This window comes from Rhinolophus sinicus, linkage group LG05 (genome assembly GCF_036562045.2).
Source record: "Rhinolophus sinicus isolate RSC01 linkage group LG05, ASM3656204v1, whole genome shotgun sequence".
Lineage (NCBI taxonomy): Eukaryota > Metazoa > Chordata > Mammalia > Chiroptera > Rhinolophidae > Rhinolophus > Rhinolophus sinicus.
The window spans coordinates 24,523,964-24,547,801 of NC_133755.1; the positions used below are offsets into that span (position 1 = coordinate 24,523,964).

Consider the following 23,838-nt stretch of genomic DNA (forward strand, 5'->3'; position numbering starts at 1 on the left):
ACACCACCAGAAATGAAGTTTCACCAAACATCTGGGGACCTGTGGCCCAGTCAAGTTGACACATGAAATTAACCATCCCAGAACTGTACTCGTAATATGTTTGTCATTCCGTTTCTTACTTTCCTTCAGAAAAGTCTTTTTAAATCAACAGTTGTGGTAGACAGAATTCCAAGATGGAGCCCATGATCTTCACCCCTGGGGCAGGACGATGCTCTGTTGTAGCACAAAGCAATATTGCAGATGTAGTTATAGCTACTAATCCATGGACAATAGAATAAGATTATCCCATTGGCCTAACTTAATCACACGAGCCTCTTCAAAGCCATTTTCTCTGGGTGATTGCAACCAAAGAAGTCAGAGAGAATCCAAGTGTGAATTGGATTCAACATGTCATCACTGGCTTTAAGGTGGAGGGGGCCATGTGGCAAGGAGTGGGGTGACCTCTAGGAGCTGACAGAAGCCCTTGGCTGAGAGCCAGCGAGAACCTCAGTCCTACAACTGCAAGGAACTGAATTCTGCCAATAACCTGAATGAGCTTAAGGTGGATTCTTTCCCAGAGCTTCTAGATAAGAACCCAGTCCAGCCAACACTTTGATTTCAGCCTTGTGAGACCCTAAGCAGAGAACTCAGCCATGCCATAACTGGGCTTCTGACCTGCGGAACTGTGAGATCACAAATGGGTGTTGTTTTGATACAGTAAATTAGTGGGAATTTATTCCACAGCAATAGAAAATGGATGCAGTAGCACATTTTGTTTACTTAAAAAACACGTATATAGTACTTGCTTCATATGAGGCAAGATTCCAAGAACTTGACAAGTATTTATTCCTTTCATTGGCATAACCCTGTTATACAGGTTTTATTATTTTTCCCATTTTACAGATGAAGAAACTAAGAAACAGAGAGATTACGTTACTTGCCAAATATCAGGTGCTAAAACCAACAGTCAGACTTAGGTGAGCTGGCCTGAGGATCAATGCTCAAACCCCACATCTAGTCTTTTGCTTTTAATTGCTTCATAATATTTCATACTGTGCGTACTTAACTCATTCCTTTTCCAGGGATGGATTTCTCATGTCCATGGGCAAGAAGCTCATGGAAGACCATACCCCACAGGCGTTTCATGGGTCCTAGGTACACACGCAGTGTGACGAGGTACTTTTGGGTAGCTCCCTAAATAGTCACATTTATCCAGGAGCAAGAGCTCGTTGGGGCCCCACATGTCTGCCAGGAGCATTTTTCAGCTAATTTTTGCTCATCAGATGAAAATAAAGTGATGTTTCATTGCTTTTTTTAAAAAGGAATTTATATTGTTTCACTATTTTTTATCTGTGGTAAATATATAAAACAAAAAGCTTACCATTCTAACCATTTTACATTAATCAAATCATTAGCATTAATTGCACTCATAATGCTACACAACCATCACTATTTCCAAAATTTTTCATCACTGCAAACATCTTTGCTTTTTAATTTTCATTTCTCTTTGAGCACCTCTTCATATGTTTTTCAATACATGTACCTTTGATTCTGCTTTATTCTTCATAAGAAAAAAATTAAACTAATAAAAGAAAAGTTCTGAGTCCTAATATAGTACCTTGCTGTTGCTTCCAAGTCAGATAGTCTTGAATTTGAATCCCAGTTCTTTCCTTTCCAACTGGATAACCTTAGAAAAGTTACTTAATCTATTTGACCCCTCAGTTTTCTTATCTGTAAAATGAAAGTAATATTACTGACCACTCCAAATTCTTCTAAGCATTAAATGAGATATGTAGAGAGCTTATCACCATGCCTAGCAAAAGTAAGTATTAGATAAATGGCAATTGGCATTATTATTAATATTAATGATATTATATTATTAATTCTGTTTGGACTGCCATTTCATCCAAAATTCCCCTGACTCAAATGGTGGACTAGGCCACCCTCCATGTGGCACCACCATTCTTACCATCAATAGACTTTTAAGCTCAGGATTTTGTGGAAGGAGGAACAGGATTGAGAAATAATTTAAATGCAGAACCAAATGGAGGGGCGGGGGGAGATTAAATAACATTTAAACCATAATCTTAAATAAGGAGCAATCCCAGGACCCGCACATGAGGATGGGAGTCTGTTGGTGGAGGAGATTCTCCTCCCTGGGCTGCGTGAGTGCACATTCCCCAGCAGGAGGAGAAATGGCTCTGTGCTCCCTCCCGCGGAGCTGGTAGAAAGATGCTCTGCCATACTGATACATATTTGAATCTCAAGGAGCACCAGATGTCCTTCTTTATGGTCTGTGGCATGCTGATGCATACTTGGGGTCTGAATCCCTTCAATGTAATTGATGACACTAATATGTAAATAACTAAAATCAGCAGATTTCCTTGATGTTGTGAGCTATCCATCATCAGTTTATCGAAACATGCATGAGTCAGGTTTTGCTTCCCACTGTTATTATCTGTGTCCTGTTACAAGCAGCATAGACTACAGTCATTTCATTAAGCTTGCCAAAATGCAGAAAGGACCGAAGTGAACTGAACCAAAAAAAAAAAAAAAACATAGCATTGGCACGTAGGAAAAGTAAGTATTTTCACTCAGAAAGTGAGAGGCCAGTCAGATCAGCTTGATAGTGTTTGCAGTTGTCTTTCTTTATGTAGTTTAATCCTGCTGTTCAGTGGCATTTGAAAAAGAAAGGAAAGTTGAATTGCTCTGCTTAAGTCATTTTTAAATTATGTATTTTCATTTCATCTAGGTGCTTCAATTTTATGTTTTAGAATTTCTAATTGTAGAATTTGGTTACTGAAAATGTGTGCTTTGGGCTAGAAAAGAATATTTAGAAATCCTTATTCCCCCCCTCCAAAAAAAGCAAGTGGGAGTGGAAATTTGAAAGAGGACTGCCTAATTCAGCATTAAAACCAGTATGAGAAGCAATGTGTGTGAGTGAGAGTGTGTGTGTGTGTGTGTGTGTGTGTCTGTGTGTGTGTGTGTGTGTGTGTGTGTGTGTGTGTGTGTGTGGTGTAAAATGTGCTTTTCAAAGTGCTGAGAGGTTGATGGGAATGTTTGATTAGCTCTTCTGAGAAGAAAAGGTGCTTGGACCTCTCCTTGTTTCTTCTTTAGAATAATTTGGATGGGATTGGTGATGCAGAAAAGCTTAAGGAAAAAAGGATATCCATTCTGTGTGGTGGAAAATTTTTGAAAAAAAAAATTGCTTTCTTCAAACAAGGTATGTCTGATGAATTATTAAGCTATGTAGCTAGTTTGCTTTCCATTCCTTATTATGAAAATATTAAATTGTATTTATCATTAAGAAATTATAACACTTACATACCTCGACCAAGTAATCAATCTGTACAAATTTCAGTCTCAAGAGAATTGAGATGGGAGTGAGTGGTTGTTGACCTCCTTGTAAACAACAAATATTATGTATGTCAACTATAAATCAATTGTACTAAGATTAGAAAGATTTTCACTGTATCTTTAAACAGACTCAATTATGATTAAAGTTACTTGAAAAATATGACATTTCTGTAGAACTTTGAAGTACAGTTAAGTTTATTGTCTTGCCTTTTTAATATTTTTGTTTCCTGTGTGGAATATAATAACAATGTAACAAATTGCTTATAACAATGTATCAAAGGCAATATGAGAAATGGGCACAGTGATGCTAAATTAAAACAGAAATTATTGAGTGTGGATCTACGCTTCTCTCTATTCAGACAGATCTCAGTGGAATGTGGCTAGATGTGCAATTCTGTATCTTGTTTACACTGCAAGTGTTTTCTTATGCTGAATGTTTTTTTTAACTGATAAGCCCAGGAAAAGGCTGGCATTGTTAGGTCTACTATTGTAGCTGAACTTTGCACAGGGAAACAGGATATGAAATCTCTTTTAAGCATGATTAGTGTCAAACCAGTATAAACATGAAATAAATGCCTTAAGCACAGGCCAAACAGAGAGGATCAGACTGAATTATTAGACATGATGGTTTGCTCCGAACAACCCACGGCATCTTTGCCGTCTCCAAATCGGAGTGGAATTCGAGATTCTCTTTGAGTTTATTATAAAAACAAAACCAGCCATTCTTGGCCATGGTGGTTATTCAAATATGTGAATGCTAAGAAAATAGCATTTTGCCATTACATTTTGTTGCAACAAATTTGAAAGTCTTGGTGGTAAAGTTCTGAGGTTGTTTTTCCCTCAGTCTCTTGAAAGTTGAAAACACCCTGCAGCAAGGCAAGATCAAACAATATTTGTGTATTTTCTCTGTTGTGTGTGTCAGCTGCAAGTGCAGCTATGCCGCTGGTAGAAAAGCTGGAAGTGTCTGTCTTTTACTTATTGAATTAAAATACCTTCTTTTGTAAAAGGGCTTTAGACAAAGAATTGCAAGACTGTAAGGGCTGCATTCTTAATTGCAATATGCTGGTTTCCCAGACTAAGCTTCATTTAAATATATCTTATTATACCTCACCACTGAAAGGAAACACCTTAGGAACACTGGAAATGCTTAATATCTATCCTGAAATAATGTTTACTCTGTATATCGTTTAGAAGATTGAATTACCTTTTTTGCCAAGTTACTGATCATATGAAGAATAGTTTCTTTCAGAGAAAATACACAGGGTTGGAAAATGGTTTACGAATAGCATCAGGAACAAAAATGCTTGCGCTGTTCTCATCTGTAATTCCTGTAAGACATGTTGTATACAGGAAAGCAGTGTGGTTCAGTGCAATATCTCAAGCCAGGAACCCTAAATTACAGGAACACCTCTGCCACTACCTGGCTGTTACCTTGGGAAAGGTGTGTAATATTTCTTGATTTTTGTCTCCCCATGTGAAAAACAGAAATAGCAATCCTTGCACACACACCCTTTCAGGGTGCTCATGAGGCTCAATATTGATTCTCTGTTCCAAAAAGGTTTTGATATGTGAAAAAGTTCTACAGAAATGTAAGCTTTTTTCTGAGCATATTCAAAAAAAGATTACATTGGAAGGAGTCATTGGCCTTAAAATCAATGCTTCTTGGCCTTCAGGATATTCCTGTTATTTGTTCCCACCTGAGCAGCTTCTCTTCTGGCTTGTTTGGAGGCATAAACTAGGGTATGAACAGCAGTGGGTGCAGGACAGAGCACACTGGTCTGTCAGTAGCAGGGCACTCTAGCTGTGTGACCTCGGGGAGGTTACTCAACATTTCTGTGTCTCCATTTCCTCGTGTATGAAATAAAGAGTTAGACAAGATAGTCTCTAAGGTTCCTTCCTAATCCTTTAGTTCTATGCACTGAGACCTCTCAAATGTGAAGACCTGGCCAGGCCAATTTTATTGTTGAGATTCTGTATGTTACAAAATGAAGAAGTATCAAAATGGGGTTTCAGAATCTATGTTGTGGTTTCAATGTTTCTGTTTACCTAACTAAAGACTTCAATATATAAAAATTTGAAATGTAACATACTTTTGTGTTACATAAATGTAACATTATTGTGTGTGTGTGTGTGTGTGTGTGTGTGTGTGTGTGTGTGTAACCATAGTATACTTAGGACAGTGTGGTCCAAGTTGTATAAAAGACTTCTTTCAGTTCTCTGTTGTACCTCTGTGACTGCCTGGAACATATTATGTGGAAATAATGTCAAATATTTAAATGTAAGGCCTTCCAGAATTAAGAAGTACAAATTGGTTGTTACAAAGCAGTCATGGGGATGTAGGGTACAGCATAAGGAATAATCAATAATATTGTAATAACTATGTAGGTGTCAGATGGGTACTAAATTTCTTGGGGTGATAGATGGGAGGGGGTTAGGGGACACAGTGAAAAAGGTAAAGGCATTAAGAAGTTCAAATTGGTAGTTACAAAATAGTCATGGGGATATAAAGTAAAGCATAGGAAATATAGTCAGTAATATAATAACTATGTATAGTGCCAGGTGGGTACTAGACTAGTCAAGGGGATCACTTTTTAAATTATAAATGTCTAACCACTATGCTGTGTCCCTGAAATTAATATAAAATAATATTGAAGGTCAACTGTAATTGAAAAATTAAAAATGGGGGGAAGTAAAGGGGAATAAGAGGTCCACATTTCCAGGTATGAAACAAACAAGTCATGGGGATGTAATGTACAGCATGGGGAATACAGTCAATAACATTGTGATAACATAGTGCGGTGTCAGAGGGTTGCTAGACTGATGGTGATCACTTTCTTAGGTCTATAAGTGTTGAACAACTATGGTGGACCCCTGAAAATGATGTAATATTGTATGTTAGCTATATTTTAATAAAAATCTTTTTAAAAATAAAAATAAATGTAAGGCCTTCCAGGCAAAGCCAAGGTCAAGTGGCCCTCTTATGCTATGGATTCTGGAAGTTTGTCAAGCCGGAGGCTCTGCTGCTTCTTAAATGTGTTAACTTTGGCAAGTTACTTAGACCTTCTGGGCCTCAGTTTTCTCACCTCTAAAAGGGGTCTATTATTAGTGCCTACCTCATTGGTTGTGGCTTGGCACACTGTCAGCACCCAAATGTTAGCAAATATTTTCTTTATTACATGTGACTAGAATGAAGAAATCAGATCAGCTGTGAAACAAAGTAGTTATAATCCTCTTCAAACTTTCAAACATTAACTCTTTGGATGAGATAAGCAAATAAATTTGTGGAATTATGAGATATTAATATAATTATTTGAAATGTATTACCATCTCTTTATCTAGAGTAGCTGAGCTAATCAATCAATCAGCAATGATAAGCAAGAGGCAACTTCTATAATGTCTGTAATTTGAGAAACCCGAAGTTCTTCTCTCGCTGCCTAAAAATGTGTCTCTCTGTGGTTTGCGAAAGGTGGGGGAATTCCTGGTCCCCTGAACACACTTAGCATGAGCGAAAGAAACTGCAAAGAGAATCTGCTACTTTTTACAGACACAAAAGGTATTTGTGCAAGTAGCAGAGAACAGCTTCTTTTAGTGCAGAGAATGGGACAAGAAAGGAACCACAGACCGGCGGAAATTTAGGCTGGTCATCAGAAATGGCTTTTGGGATAGTGCTGGTTGTTAAATTTTAATTAAGCCACAGCCCTGCATGCCAACGGCCAGGGCCTCCACAGCTGCTTGTCAGCCCAAATCCAGCCCTGCCGCCTGTCACCAGCTTCCAGCACTGGGCCTACCTGCAGCCAGCCACTGCAGCTGTGTCCCTGTGCCCGGCTAGCCCAACTCTGTCACCAGCTTCCACTGCTGTGCACAGCCTGCGGTGAGAGACCCTGCAGCCACAGACGTGTCCCCTCACAGCTACTAGTGCACCTGCCGCTGCCCTGGCCCTCACCACTACATGTGTGTCTGTAACTCGCTCCTGCCATGATACAGGCTGCTACAGCTGGCTCTTGCAACCGAGTGCATACACATGACCAGCTCTGGCCATCACCACTGCCTACCCTGGTCCCTAGCCACGAGACCCTGGGACATCACTGAAGACCCCAACAGCTCTTCCAGCAGATCCCCAGCAGTGCTCACCAAGGACTATGCAGTTGGTGATGTGGACCCCTGCAGCCTGAGCTGTTGAGATGTCACGCCTTTCTGCCACCACAAGCCTCCATGCTGGGTGCCTTGCACCACGAGACCCAAGATCACTGCCCGCCCCAGTGTGCCCTCGCCTCCAGGTGAAGGTCTTTCCTGACCAAAGTTAGGACATAAAGTCTAGAAGAGGCAACTCTTTCTTCAAATGTGCGAAGCTACAGGGCTCATGAAGAATCAGGGAAACGTGACACAGCAAAGGAACGCAGTCAACCTCCAGTAACTGACCCTGAGGAAATGGAGATACAGGAACTGCCTGACAGGGAATTCAAAACAATTTTGTTCTGAAGATGTGCAGAGAGCCACAAGAAAACACAGAACAATTTAATGAAATCGGGAAAACGATACAGGAACCAGAGAAGCTCCACTAAGAGATAGACAGCATAAAAAAGAACCAAATGGAAATGTTGGAGCTGAAGAATAAAATTTTAATTAAAAAAATACGCACACACACAAATGTGTCTGTCTGAGATAATCTAGGTTAAGTTCCTGTTTACAGATCAGGAGGTGAAGGGCCAAAACGATTCCCAAAGCCCCATGTTCACAATGCAACAATGACTATTTCAGTTTTGTTGATTGCCTTTTCCTATGGTTACCTCATTCGTAAAACAAACAGTTGTGGATACTGGATTTAGAATTTGTTTTTAATCAAGTAGAAAACTTTTTCTCCTCAACACATGGCAAACCTTAAAGAACTCCTTAGAAACTGGCTGCCTGTAGGGCTCAGGGATGCCAGAGGAGTGCAGCACGCAGGCACCAGGTGATGCGCTCAGCTGAGACTCACCAAAGCTGCCCTCACGTGGCAACTTGCAAAAGGCCAACCCCCGCACCTGGCAGACGACTGGGCTGAAATCCATTCCCGCATTCCAGGGCTTGTATCCTGAGGGAGAAAGGTGAACTGAGATCACGGGTGCCAAAATCCTTCCCTGAGGAAGGCAGGGTCTTGGAACAGAGGAAATACACATTAGTTTGGTTTAGACTCAGTTTAGAGAATATGCTGGTGTTTGTATTTTATTCTGGTCTTATGCTTTAAAACTATGTTTAGGCCCATTTTCTGCTTTGTATTACTTCACTAGATGTTTTTTATCAATTCTTTTTAAGAATGCTGGCTGTCATTCCTCAGCCAACTGATCGGCCCAATTGTCCTACAACTATCTAGATGTTCATGGCAACAGGCTCAAGATCCTCACAAATCTCTAAGCGGAGGAAGAAGGAACAAAACCACAGAATTGCTCCCTTTCTGGAGTCCTAGAAAAATTTAGATCAATGGCAGTCACAAACCCATGTGGTCCCTTCACCAAGAAGTCCGAAAAGCAAGCCATGGCTGACTGTGGACAGCATCTTATGTAGAGAGAGTCAACTGGTTGCTTTAACTCTAAATCCTAAACTAGAATCTAAATGGCCATGTTTTGCAAAAGAATGGTGATGAGAATGACAAGGATGATGACGGCAATCGTGATTAACCATCACCCCAACAACAATAATAATAATTGCTAACACTTCCAGAACTATTCTTATACGCCAAGCCCTGTCCTAAGCTCTTTTCACATATTAATTTACTTAATCCTAACAGCAACTGAATGGGGTAGGTTGTTGCTATCCCCATTATACAGATGAGAAAACTGAGGCACTGAGCAGTTAAGTAACTTGTCCGAGAACACACAGCTAGTAAGTGATGGAGCTCAATTTGAAACCCAAGTACTCTGGTTCCAGAACTCACTCTCTTAACCTATCAGGCAAAAATTATGCATAATCTTGATATTTCTATAATGGCACCAAATTAATCTTTGCCCTGCCTGCAAATATCGTTTTCAAGCCAAGTCAAATTTCGAAGCAAACTATTCTTTCTCACAAGTATAGACAGCACACTAATAATGATGAAGGGGAGCGGAGACAAGGGACTATGGAAGGTTTTGAGAAGGAGGACAGGGTACTTCTGTCCTTCTTGGATTGTCTCCTGAATTGAGAATCGCTTTTCAAGTATGTTGGGAACACGTGCTCTCAGGGGATATGCCAAGGAGCTGGTGTCATTATCTAGCCTTTTGAGTAGTCAGTCCCGAAGAGGTGTCCCTTATCTTCACTCTAGGGTCAAGTTTGCAGCCAGTCACAGAAAGAATCTTCCATTTGACTCAGATGACTGCAGAAAATCACTTTCCCTGATAAGGGTCTCTACATTGACAAGACTCTAATCTAAATTTCTCAAATTTTTTCCCTCAGTGAGAGAAAGGTGAAAGTTTTGTGTGGACATGTGGTAAAAATTCCTAAAAATTGCCCTTCAGGCTTTGTCTCTGCATTCCTTTTCCTCAGATTCAAAAAGAAAAAAAGAAAAATCTATTCCTTCAGGGGAACCCAATGTATAATTTCCCAGGGAAGAGGTCACTGGCATCTTGGTGCTGAGTGAATTCCCTCCTCTGTGTTCCAAACACAGAAAACATACTTTGAATGTAAAGGTACAAGTCAACTTGCCCAGACTGGCTTTCTTGTATAATACAGTGAGTAAATCGGTACTCCTAAGGGTAAAAGGAATTTAGGGAAGCGGAGACAACATTCAATGACAGCAGCAATAAATATTTATTGGGTCACTGCCATGTGCCATCTGTAATTCTATGTGCTTAGGAAGAGGGGTGAACAAAATAGTCTCCATTCTCCCAGAGCTGTCAATCTGTGGGCACACAATAAACAAATACATATAAGAGGTCTGGTGGTGATCTAGGCTGTGAAAAACATGATAGTAGGATCAGGGGTGTGGATAGAGCAATGAGATATGGGTGATGAGTTGCATTGTATGGTCAGATAAATGTCTGACAAAGGGATACTGGAACAGACAGAGAGGTGAAGGAAGCCACAAGGAAAGCCATGTGGAGACTTGGGGAAGAGCATCCCAGAGAGAGGGAAGAGCAGATGCAAAGGCCCTGAGGTAGGACCATACTTGGGAGGCCAGCATTTCTGGGCTAGGCTGAGTGGGGAGGGAAGGAGGCGAGATCCAGGGTGTACTTGGACAAGCAGACACAGAGAGCCATCCTAATGCGCTTCTATTGCCCCCAGATGCCCCCAACTGCCCCTCACACCCTATCTGTGGGCAGTTCTTGCCTCTGCCCAGGATGAAATCTGAGTAGGTCCCTTCATAGTTCAGATCACGCTCAGAGTTTTTAAAAAAACCTTGCTCATATTACATCCCCAAACAATCTCAGTTCAGTCATTAATGTGGACGTAATACTTAGGTCATATTTAAAAACTTTAAAATGTCCTTCACAGTTTCAAGTTTCACCCCTCACCTCCAGGCTTGCTTTCTGCAACGGGAATGGGGGGTGATTGCTTTCTCTCTTTCTCTGCCTTGCGCTTTTACCCCTCTTCCCGTTGGCTGCTAATGACAATCTCTTCGTGTCCAGAGTTGCAGTGGGCACAGACAGGAAAGGTAAAGGGGACAGAAAGGCCTTACTAGTTGGTGCTGTTGTGAGCTGACATCCAGTTTCGCTGGGCTTGGCAGGAATTTACAGCTGTTTCTTGTGCACATGGGACACTTCCCATTTTGTTGGGGACCCCTCACCTGCAGTCATCGGATGCTGTTACATAAGAATCTTCTCTGGCTGGGTGTTTGCTGTCCTTTCCTCAGCCCCTGAGCGATGGGTGATCTAACGCCAGCTGTTTTCTGCTGTGGTCTCCTCAGCCCTCCCTGCACCCAGCTTGGGCAAGACCTAAAGGGACACCAGACTGACTCGCAGACAAGGTCGTTTCATTTGCCACAAGCTACTCCCTGTCTGGTAGATATCTTACCGGGGAGTCAGGCACCCGCCCATTCTGCCCTAAACCCAAGGGACACCACTGCTCAGTAGTTTCAAATGGGGTTACTGGGCAAAAAAGCTGGACTTCCAAAGGAGGTAGCCAAGAACCAGGCTCTTCAGCTGACTACCAGACTGTACCAGAGGTTCTAGAAGCTGAAGGGCAGTTGGAGACTGGAGAGCAGGAAGGACTTTAGGAAAAGCTGTTGGCATTTTCCTTCCTCCTCCCCCTGCCCCCATTCAGCAGATGGTCTCTCCACACCCACCCCCTTCAGGCAACAGTGAGAGGAGCCTCTGCGACCACTTCGGAACATGGACGTAGTTAACACATAGTCTCAGTTGAAGCTGACACAAAGGGCTATCCCATTTTAACATCCCTACACAGTCAATTACAATACACTCAAATGTCTGTTTAGATGGGTGTGTTCCTCCTGCTTAAACTTAAAAATATGCCTCGTGCATCACTTTACCCTAAATAACATTTGTGAGCGACAGAAAGCTGTGAATGAGTTCAGGCCCAAATATGACTCAAAAAAAAAAAAATCTCTTGACCTTATAACTAAGACTGCTTTATTACACAATGTATGTATTTTACAGTGTGTGTCTTAACTATTGTCAACAAGTATTTCAAAAAGACCAGGATATATGTGTCAAAGCAAAAAGAAAGGTGAAACCATCCTGTAGAGTGTTAAAATGGGGTGAAATGTTTGAGGCCAGGAATGGAATTCTGTTTCTTCTCCATATTCATTCTATAATCTCAGACAGCTTACTAAGGCTCTCTAAGCCTCAATTTCCTACTCTAAAAAAATGGGCATAATAAGTAATTGGGGAGGGGGATTATCACTGTGTGAGGGGTATAAATGATAAATGTCTAACTATTGCAGTGTTTTGTACACATGCAACTAATAAAAATGTGGGCATAATAGTACTTACTTGATCGGATCACCACAATAATTAAATAAGATCACATATATGCCGTGTGCAGCATATGGCAAGCATTCAGTAAATGGTAGTTATTATTAATGAAGTGGCCTCTATACTTCTAAAACTTTCCATGAAGAAGAACACAGGTACCAATCCCATTCTGTGTAACAGGCCACTAGACAGCTGGGAAGGGTCCAGAGAGGGCCTCCGGAGCATGAGGCTGTGTGGTACCCTTTGGAGATCTGAGTCTCCTGCTTTGAAATGCCCCTCTTTCTGCTGGTCCCCACCAATTTCTGGGACTTAATCCTCCATAGCCCTCAGTTGCTCAGCCACAGTCACTGCCTTCCTCTAGACCCTCTATTTCCCTAAGCCTCTGGTTGCTAGGATTCAAGAATGTGCTTTGACCCACAGCCCCACGCCTGCCTCTTGGCAGCATGGGGATTGCTGGAACCCTGTTGTCTGAGACAAACCCACTCTTTACCAAGAGGCAGACAGGAAGATGCTATGGATCTTACAGACACACCCTCATCTTCCTTCCTACCTCAGCTGGCAGGCTCTGCCAATGCCAAAAAAAAAAAAAAAAAAAGTGTTTTTCTGTGCCTCAGAATTGAATGCAGACTGAAAAGAACAGAATGTTCAGGCAGTGAAGGCTCTGGGATCACAGTCAGACTGAAGCAAATACCCAACTCCAAATTCACAGTGGACAGCCCCTTGGCAACCACAAACCTCAATGCCCAAGGGAGAAAACTCACTGGGAGGAGACAGCGCTAATCCACAGTGTCAAATCCATTAGGTAAAGAAGCTTCGGATGAGAGAAATTCATCTTCCAAAGCTCCATGAGAATCTTTGAAATTGCACAAGGTTTCTAGAGTAACTAAGAGAAACAGTCATGGCTCTCCCCATCTTTTACTGAGGTCCTCACCCCTTCCCCCAGATTTACTGCTATTTGTGCCCCCCTTCCATTACAGAGGATAAATAACTCTTGGAAGGAGTTCTTTAGAGCCCATTTGGGGGCATGACTGAAAACTAGTATTTTTTCCCCACTGGCAATATAAGATCTAAACTACCACTTCAGAAACGTAATTACTGTTTGCAGCCTCACTAGAAATCACTATTGGTCGAGCCCTTGGTGGATGTGGTAAACATTACCATATGTCGGGTTCTTAATAAGGTACAGAATGATGGTCTGAAACACATGCACCAAAAAAGGCTTTCCTTTTTTGGTTTCCTGACATGTAGAAACATGCCACATAGATCAATGCACCAAATGGCATAGGCACATATCTGTCATTGAACACAGGCTTGGGCTCTTTAATCCACCCAATGACCCAGGACTGAATACCTTTGCTTCAGGATTTGCCCTAGCTATATGTGGTGATCAAAAAGGATCCTGGAGAAAGGGATCCTGACTAGTTCACTACTTAGTCATCAAAAAAATTACCTATAATATTTATGGAAAATTCCTAGATTGAAATGTCAATACGCATAACGATCTCAAATATATTTGGAGCTAAACATTTTCATAAATCAGAGGTTGTCAATTCTGACGCTATCAGCATGCTGTGCCTGATAATTCCTCCTTTTGAGGTCTATCCTGTGCATTGTACAATGTTTAGGGCATCCCTAGATGCCAATAGCATCCCCTACCCCACGTTGTGACAACCAAAAATGTCTTCAAACATTGCCAAATCTCTCCTGGGAAGCAAAATCACCCATGATTGTGAACCATAACCACAAACATATCAGGAACTCCACATTCTTATAGCATAGTCTCAAGGTCACCCCCTTTTATAGCATAGTCTCAAGGTCATCCACCCCCATTCTTTTCCTCCCAGAGTGTCCCAGGTATGTAGGTTGCTTCTCCTTTTCAGTGGCTGCTACAGCTCATGAGATTCTTTGTCACACTTCTTCCCAGAGCCTGGCTCCTGAGCTAGATACAGCTCTCCAACCCCTGCCTTGATGCTACCAAAAGACAAGCACATGTGCCCTTTTCATTTTAAGTGTTTTCATTTTACTGTGAATCATTTCAGGGAAACAGGAGATAAGTAAAACAACAAAGATGAAAAGGGTTTTAATCAAAGCTTCAAGGATCAGAAACCAACTCAAATTGGCTGGAGTAAAAGGGCCCAGAAACATCTATGTCACGCACAGGAGACCTAGTCCAGCTGGACCTCCTTCAGACTGGAAATGGGACCTGGGAAGTAGCCAGAAAATAAGGCGTCTGCTCTCGCTGCTTCTCCCAGGGCCACACTCTTTCTCTTCTCCATCTCGTTCTGCCCTCATCTTCTACATCCTATTCAGGGCCCATATAGCTGTCAGCTTGGCTCCTGTCGTTTTCAAGACTTTCTGGGTCCCGATTCCAAAATCCCAAGGGAGATCTTGATTGACCTAAGTTATCCTTCTTTTTTTTTTTTTTTTTTTTTTTTTGCTAGACCATAAGCTCATAACCAGCAGAGTCACTTAATTTCAGTAATTGTTATTTCTGCACCTGAGCATTATATTTGAGACTCTTACTTCAGAAGTTGTGTGAGGTTAAAGATACAGGTGTAACCAGGCTTTTAAAAGTGAAAAGTACTGTACAAATATGTGGAATTTCTATTTTACAATGTTATATAATAAATCATGGAATCATTTGGAATTTACAGTAACAGTTACATGAGGAGTTTGATATAGTAAAAAGAGCACAAAATTAAAATAGAGATCTGGGCTGTGTGACCTTAGGCAAGTCACTTCACTGCTCAGAATTATAGGAATAATAAGGTCCGTTCTACTTCCTCAAGAGTTTTGTAGGTGGTCCAGATAAGAAAGTTGTTGAGAAAACACACTGCAGACTGGTATAAACCTATATTATTATTATTATTATTATTATTATCTTCTCTAATTTAAATCAATATATGGATAGGCACTATGAGTTAGAAAGTTAGGAATAGTCTTTTGGCTGCAAGCCCAACTGAAAGGGAAGTTCATTACCTCACATCACAGTGGTCAAGAGGTGGACCCCAGCCTCCAGACATAAGACAGTCAAAGCTCCAGCTCCATTTCTTTGTAATTCACTTAGCTGCCCTCCTCCATTTTGTGTTGGCTTTTTCTTCAGACTGACTTGTCTCATGGTCACAAGATGGCTGCCAGCATACCTAGAACAACTTGCCCCCTTGTTCATTTCCAACAACAGAAAGACTTTACAGCTTGTTCATTTCCAACAAGAGAGGCAAGGCAACCTCTCCCTGAAAAACAAAGGAATAAAGTCTTTCCGTCTGATACAACTCACGACACAGCCCACCCTTGAACTAGTCATCATCCCTTGGAGAGGGCACCGTACTGATGGGCTCAAACACTCAAGCAACCACCAGCAAGAAAGAAAAATACATATATAAAAATACATATATATGTATATTTATATATATTATAAATAAATATATAGATATAGAGATAGAGATAGAGATAGAGATAGAGATAGAGATAGAGATATATAGAGAGAGAGCCATCCTTGGCTTAGACTTGGAATCTATACCCATGCTAGGAGCTGGGAATGGATCAGCTTCTTCTGCATACATTTATTCCCTTTACCAAATTAGGGTTGTATTCTGCAGGAGTAAGGGCAGAAGAAAGTGCTCTGCTTAGGTAAGCAACAGTGTCCAGTCCGCATAGCCTGGCTCAGAGGACATCTTTAAGTAGCCTGGTGCATTCTTAGGAGCCAACATTTTGGGAAAATACAAAATTTCCTTTGCCTTCCCTGCTTATTTGGCTTGCACTTTGCTGTTGGAAGGAACTGGAAAGAGAAGAAAAATAAGGGATAAGAGAAAAACCACTTTCCTCTCTGGTTCTCTCTCTCTCTCTCTCTCTCTCTCTCTCTCTCTCTCTCTCTCTCTCTCTCTCTCTTTCCTTCATAGAAACCTGGGGGATTATAATAGTGACCACTGGTGTCATGGCAAAAGGAAATGCAATGTTTGAGACCCAGCCCAGAGGAATATGACCTATGTAAAAGTTTCTATGCAGATCTAAGCCACGTCCATATTGTAAAAGCCCCTCCTAGTACCAGCCTTCCTTCTTCCATCTTTACCAGAAAAACCCACATCCACTAACAACCAGCTGAGGCTTTACAGAGATGGGGAAGCAAGGCTGCAGATGTGGCCTCTCCCCATTCAGAAATCCCTGTCCTCAAGGGATTCTTGGCATTTTGGAAATACAGCACAAGCCTCTCATAACTACTAAATGTTTCCAGATGGACAATGGCTCTTTCTGCCTCATGGACAAAGAGTATTGTTAGGTGCTTCCCCATGTAGCATCATAGATCAGACAAACACTAGCATTATATAAACCCTACACATCAACTAGGACATATATTTCTGCAACTGAGTGGCTCAAGTAAGCCTCTAGAGGGCTTATTAAAAATGATGAATGCAAAAATAATTTTTAAGCCTTCCATGTCTCCCTATAGCCTAAAGGATCAATTTCACATTCTTTAGGCATGACATTCAAGGCCGACATAGCCCCTTCTTTCCTCTCTAACACTCTGATTCATCTCCCAGTCTGGCTGAGCAGCTCCCAATTTCTGAAGTTATGCTGTCCCCTGTGTCCTGTCCTTCCCGCACCACTCATTGTTTTCCACCCTGCCAGTTAAACTAATTCAAGCCTCTTCTAATCCCCATGCCCAAAACCATTTCACCATCTACCCTTCTTGCCATCACTGTATCCTCGACAGCAGAGGTTCTTAATTCTGGCTGCACAATGGAGTCACCTGGGAACTTTAAAACAGTACTGATACCAACTCAGACCAATTAAATCAGAATGTAGATGAGGGCAGTGTGCTTGCTTATCCGAAACAGCTAAGTCAAGTGATAGAAGGCAAATTCAGGGCCTCTGGACTCACAATGCCTGGTTTCCTTTCCAATTCCACTTCTTTCCAGCCTTGTGATCTTGGACAAAGTACCGAATGTCTGCATACCTCCAATTCCTTACCTCTAAAATTAAGGCAAGAAACAGCCTTAATTTTACCTCATCAGGTTGCTGTGAAGATTTAGTGAGTTAATGTATAACTGACACTCAATATGTGCTCAATCAATGTTAGTTACGATGCGTGCACATCAATCTCCCTCTAGAAGGCTCAGAGCAACTTGATAATAGGACCTGCATCTTGTTCCTCTCTGCTTAGCTCAGAACACACACGCAATTTTTTTTTTGAATGATTAAATGGATGTATGAATAAAGATGAAATTTTGACTTTAGGAGATCAGGGAGATTTACATAGAAGAGGTGGCCCATAAACTGAGCCTTGAAAGATGGATAGGCTATGAGAGGCAGATATGGAGTTATAGTAAGGTATTCCAGCTAGAATAATAATAAGAGCTTGAGCCAAGACACTGATTTACAGGATATAGAGAAAAGACCAAAAGCCTCGAGTGTGCGGGGGTCAGAAGAGAGGATTACAGAAGAGAATTGCAGTGAGATGGTTTAAAAGGTAAGTTGGGCCACTTCATGAAGAGTTTTTAGTGCCTCACTAAGGAATTTGGGCTTTATTCTGTGGAGAATGAGTGGACTATGAAAAACAATTCTGAGAGGGTGAATGCATAATCAGAGGTGTGCTTTAGGAAGCTGATTCTTTCCAACTGCAAGAAAGGGTGACCTGGAGCAAGAAAAGCTAGGAGAAAAGAGTTGGTTAGGAGATTACTATAGCTCCCCATTTCATATCAACATTGTCTGTATATGTTAAGTCTTCCCAAGAAACCATTTTATTAAATTCTGGTTAATTAACATATGTGCACAGGGTAAGCATTTAAATAGAACAAAACTTTAAGACTCGCTCCCATCTTTGATCACCATTTACCCAGTTCTCTTTTCCCTGAAGCAACAACTGTAAGAATTATAGAAATTATAGAAACAGAAAGAATTATAAAAGAGTATTGATGAATTCCACCAAATATTTAAAGAACTGACGCCAATCTTTCTCAAAACTTTTCCAAAAAATTGAAGATGAGGGAATACTTCTTAACTCATCCTATGAGGCCACTATTTCCCAGCTACCAAATCAAAGATACTACAAGAAAACTACAGTTTTCCTTATCAACACAATATCCCTTATGAAAATTGATGCAAAAACCCTCAACAAAATATTAGCAAATTTGAATTCAGCAGCATATTAAAATAGCTAAACACCATGACCATGTGAGATTTATTCCTGGAATGCAAGGATAGTTGAACATACAAAATCAACTAATGTAATACACCATGATAATAGAATGAAAGAGAAAAACCACACAAGATTATCTCAAATGATGCAAAAAAAGCATTTGAAAAAATTCAACACATTTTTATGATTAAAACACCCACAAACTAGGAATAAAAGGAAACTACCTCAACATAATAAAAGCCATATATGAAAAACTCACAGCAAACATCACATTCAATGGTGAAAGATTGAAAGCTTTTCCTCTAAGATCAGAAACAAGGCAAAGATGTATACCTGTTTTCACCATTTCTATTCAACAAAGTATTGGAATTTCTAGCCAGAGAAACTAATCAAGAAAAAGAAATAAAAGACACCCAAACTGGAAAGGAAGAAGTAAAATTATGCTGTTGGCAGATGATATGATTTAATATGCAGAAAATCCTAAAAACTACATAGTCAATTTTTGAGAACTAATAAATGAATTCAGCAAAGTAGCAGGATGCAAAGTAAACACACAAAAATCAGTTGTATTTCTATATACTAACAATGAACAATCCAAAAGGATATTAAGAAAACAAGTCCATTTGCACCAAAAAGAATAAAATACTTAGGAATTAATTAACCAAGGAGGTGAAGACTCATACAATGAAAACTACAAAACTTTATTGAAATAAACTAAAGAAGACATAAATAGAAACCTATCCTATGTTATCAATTAAAAGACAATATTGTTAAGGTATTAATAGTACACAAAGCAATCTACAAATTCAATGCAATACCTATCAAAATCCCAATGATGTTTTTTGTAGAAATAGAAAAATCACCAACATTTATATGGAATCTCAAGGGACCTGAACAGCCAAACAATCTTGGGGGGGGAAAAAGAGGAGAGCTAAAGGACTGCTCCTAATTTTTAACACATGACTACAAAACTACAGTAATCAAAACAGTGTTGTACAGGCATAGAGACAGACATATAAACCAATGGAATAAAATAGAGAGCCCAGAAATTAACTCTCACATACATGGTCAAGTGATTTTTGACAAGGGTGCCGAGACCATTCAATGGAGAAAAGGCAGTCTCTTCAACAAATGGTGCTGGCAAAAGTGGATATCCACATGCAAAAGAACAAAATTGGACCCTTACTTAACACCATATACAAAAATAAACTCAAATGAATCAAAGATCTAAATGTAAGATCTAAAACTATAAAATTCATAGAATACAACATAGGACAAAAGCTTCAAAACATTGAATTTGGCCATGATTTCTTGGATATAACACCCAAAGTCTTAAACAACAAAAGAAAAAATAGACAAATTGGACTTCACGAAAATTTTTAAAATTTTGTGCATCAAATGACCCTATCAACAAAGTAAAAAAGGCAATCCACAGAATGGGATAAAATATTTGCAAATTATATATCTATTAAAGGATTAATATCCAGAATGTATAGGTGACTCCTAAAATTCAACAACAACAATAAAAACAACCTGATTAAAAACTGAGCAAAGTATTTGAATAGACATCTCTTCAAATAAGATATAGAAATGGCCAAAAATACATGAAAAGGTGCTCAGCATCACTAATCACTAGGGAAATGCAAATCAAAACCACAAAGTGATGCTATCTCATACCATTAGGATGATAACTATCAAAAGAAAGAGAAAATAAGTGTTGGCAAGGATGTGGAGACATTGGAACGCTTGTGCACTGTTAGTGGGAATATAAAATGGTACAGCCACTCTGGAAAACAGTATGGAGTTTCCTCAAAAAAATAAAAAATAGAATTACCATTTGACCTAGCAATACTACTTCTGGGTATATACACAAAAGAAATAAAAGCAGGATCTCAATGAGATATTTGTACATTCAAGTTCACAGCAGCATTATTTACAATAAAAAAAGTGGAAGGAAGCAACCCAAGTGTCCATCAGCTGATGAATGGATAAGCAAAACGGGGTATCTACTTATTATGGAATATTATTAAGGCTTAAAAAGAAAAGAAATTCTGACATACACTGTAACATGGATGAAACCTGAGAACATTATGCTACTTGAAATAGGCTAATCACAAAAAGATAAGTATTATATGATTCCATTTATATAAAGTACTATAGTAGTCAAAATCATAGAGACAGAAAGCAGAACAGTGGTTGCCAGGGACTGGGGGGAAGGGGAAAATGAAGAATTATTGTTTAATGGCCATAGAGTTTCAATTTTACAAGATAAAAAGAGTTCTGGAGCTGAATGGTGGTAATGATGGCACATTATAAATGTATTTAATACTGCTAAACTGTACACTTAGAAATGGTTAATATTAAAAATTACTTAAGATAGTAAATTTTATGTTTGTGTATTTTACCACAATAAAAAAAAATGGACACTTAGAAATGGTTAATATTAAAAATTACTTGTTAATATAGTAAATTTTATGTTTGTGTATTTTACCACAATAAAAAAAATGGAGGGAAAAACCATATAAATATGTGATACTATTATTTATTACCACCTTACTCTTTTCTAACTCTGGGCAATAAAGGACCTAATTAAATTGGCTGGCTACTCTACTTGCATTAACGTGTATTTTTATTTCACAATCAGGCTTCATTTGTCTCACCAGACCTTCATATTCAGGACTCTATATTACATCTCATGGCACAATCCATAAATTTATGAATCAGTAATACACCCTTTGCAAACCCCCATTGTTCCATTTTTGTTAGAACCCTGGTGAGCACATGAGGAATTAAGGTTCCAGCATTACGTACTATGTACCCCACAATTTCGGGATATTGAACCACCTGCAAGAAGTGCTTAACAGTGCTGGTAGCTGTCCTCATCCCCAACTTCTTGAAAAGCTGAGAGAGGGTTTGAATTTTTTTCACATATGTCAAAAGGCGCATTTACATTTTTAGTGTGTGAGTAAAAAGACTGAGCAAGGAAAGAAACTGAAGTGGTAAGAAAGAAGCCTCAAACATTCTGATTCCAAAAGACCAGAATGATTCTGGTCAGGTTCCATTACTGTTGAGTCAGCACTGGGGAGATATCTCCTCTGGGGATCATGTGTTTCCTGGAATCCTGGGTTTTTTTGTTTGTTTTTTTATTCATCCATCCCAGCATGTCAAGGTCAGGTCCATTGTGTCTTTTAAAGTTGTAGGACAGATCTGAGAGCACTTCTCTCTGCAATCCATCTTCCCTTTTGGTTTGTTTGTTGACTATCAGTAATACTTATGGAAATGTAATTTACATACATTAAATACACCTTTGAGACTGTATAATTCAGTAGTTTTTAGTGTATTCATAAGATTGTCTTCCCTTTGTTTGTTTCCTTTTTTATTATTATTATTTCCTAGGGAAAGGAAAGAGTCCTAATTCCTCACTCATTGATTCAGCATATATTTACTGAGCACATAAAAAAAATCATATAAAAATCCCTGCCATCATGGAGCTTGCATTCCAGTAGAGAACACCACAATAATACATATAATAAGCAAATCAGAGTATGTCAGAGGTGATAAGTGACATGGGAAAAAAAAGGGGAAATTCTCAAGAGAAGATAACGTTTAAGCAAAGATTTGAAAGAACAAAGAAGTAAATCATGGTTTTATCTGGGGAGAGGGCACCCCGGGAGAGTGTAAATAGTAAGTGCAGAGACCCTGAGGTGAGAGGTATGCTCCAGACACAGCCAGGAAGCTGATGTGTTTGAAGCTTAGTAGGTGAGGGGATGAATAGCGGGAAATAAGGTCAGAAGGGCCAATGGTGGTCAATCCATACAGAGTCTTAATCACTTGCATAGACTTGGCTTTCATTCTAAGTAAAGTGGGGAATCACCGTAGAGGTTTGACCAGAAGAATGCCATGAACTGATTTACTTCAAATAGGATTGTGCTGGCTGCTGTTTAGACGGTAGAGAGCAGAGGAAGGAGGAGACAGCCTAGTTAGGAGGCTAATTGTAATAACAAAGGAGAGAGTAGGCGTGGCCTGGACCAGGTGGCAATGGTAAAGATGATGAGAAATGGTCAGATTCTGAATATATGAAGAAGAATGTAGAGCCAAGAGGCTTGACTAATAGAAAAGATGTGGGTATGAGGGAAAGGGAAGTCAAAAATGACTCATAGATGAAAGTTGCAATGCTGAATGGTAACAGCCATTGGTGGGGCTGGTTAGGTGGATCCAGAAGGGAAGCTGGACATAGTGCATTATCCCGTAGGAAAGTTAAATTTTTAGGCCTGAAAACGTGTTAGTTGTTCTGGAGTATCTCAAGTTAGTAAAAAAAGAAAAAATTGTACTTGTTACCACTATTTTCAAAATATGACGCAGCAATTTAAGTATCAAATTGCCAAGTAGATTGTATGTATTTTATTTCTATTTCTATTATTTGTCTATGACTTAACCAGTGGTCAACTGCCTTAATTGGGAAATTTAACAATTGCATTTATTGCTGGAAATTAGCAAAGTGATCAGTTCCATTAGGGGTTACTATTGCTGCCTAATTTCATTGTAACAAAACCTTCCATATATTAAACAGTTTAAGTTAACTGCATCAGGTACTTGTATTAATACCTCAACTATCATCTAATAGTTGTTTTTTGTTAAGAAACTGTGCATAGGACTGTATCTAAATATTGGACATAAGCTTATACTGGACCTAGTTAATACCAGGTAGTGTTTATCTCTTTCAAATCTCTATCCAGTGACATCACTTTGGTGGCTTTAAAATCAGCCATGGTGAGAGGATTTACACCACAGGAATCCACAAACACTACAGGTCAGGGCTTTTATTCAGAGAGCAAGTTTACTGGCTTGCCACTCAGCATAGAGGAGAGCAGGACTGTGAATGACAGTTTTAGGCCACACAGCAGGGGCCCTGGGGGGAGGGCATGTAATGGAAGCCATGTGCCCCAGAGGGGAGGAGTGTTTAGAATTGTTGGCTTATAAGGATCATAAAAAGCAGACGGACTTTAAGTCTGTACTCCCTACGATGTTTTCCCTTATTGCTTGTGCCCAGGGCACAGCCTTTCCACCTAATCCCCCCTCCATGCTAATCCTACTCACTTCCTGGTCATCATGGGTACACAAGACATTTTACTGTTCTAAGCCTTAGTTTCCTCATCTGCCCACTGGGGATCATAAACTCTACCATGCTGGCTTACTGTGAGGATTCGAGACAATATAGAGTCACAGTCTATGTTCAATTAGTGGTGGTTTGAATAAACCATGGCAGGTTTCCCCATAGCCTTCCGAGAAGGGGGGAAACCCCCTATAAGTCAACAGCATCTTGGTATCCACTGTGCTTCCCAACTTCTGAGCCTCTGTCGATACTGTTCTGCCACTTGGGCCACTTCTCCCCTATGAAACTTAGTTCATCTTTCAAAATTGACCCGATTGCTGCCACCTCTGTGAGACTTTCTCTTATTCCCATGGCTGACATAAGCGCTC

At 40.0% G+C, this 23,838-nt stretch overlaps 1 protein-coding gene across 1 annotated transcript in view; it reads left to right on the forward strand.

The window, feature by feature from the left end:
* Window positions 1-2,935: 2,935 nt before the first annotated feature.
* VIT (vitrin) overlaps window positions 2,936-23,838 on the forward strand; it is a 98,553-nt gene continuing 77,650 nt past the window's right edge. The window contains exon 1 of the mRNA XM_019741949.2: window positions 2,936-3,202. The gene's annotated coding sequence lies outside the window, so the exon portion shown is untranslated. The remainder of the gene's footprint in view (window positions 3,203-23,838) is intronic.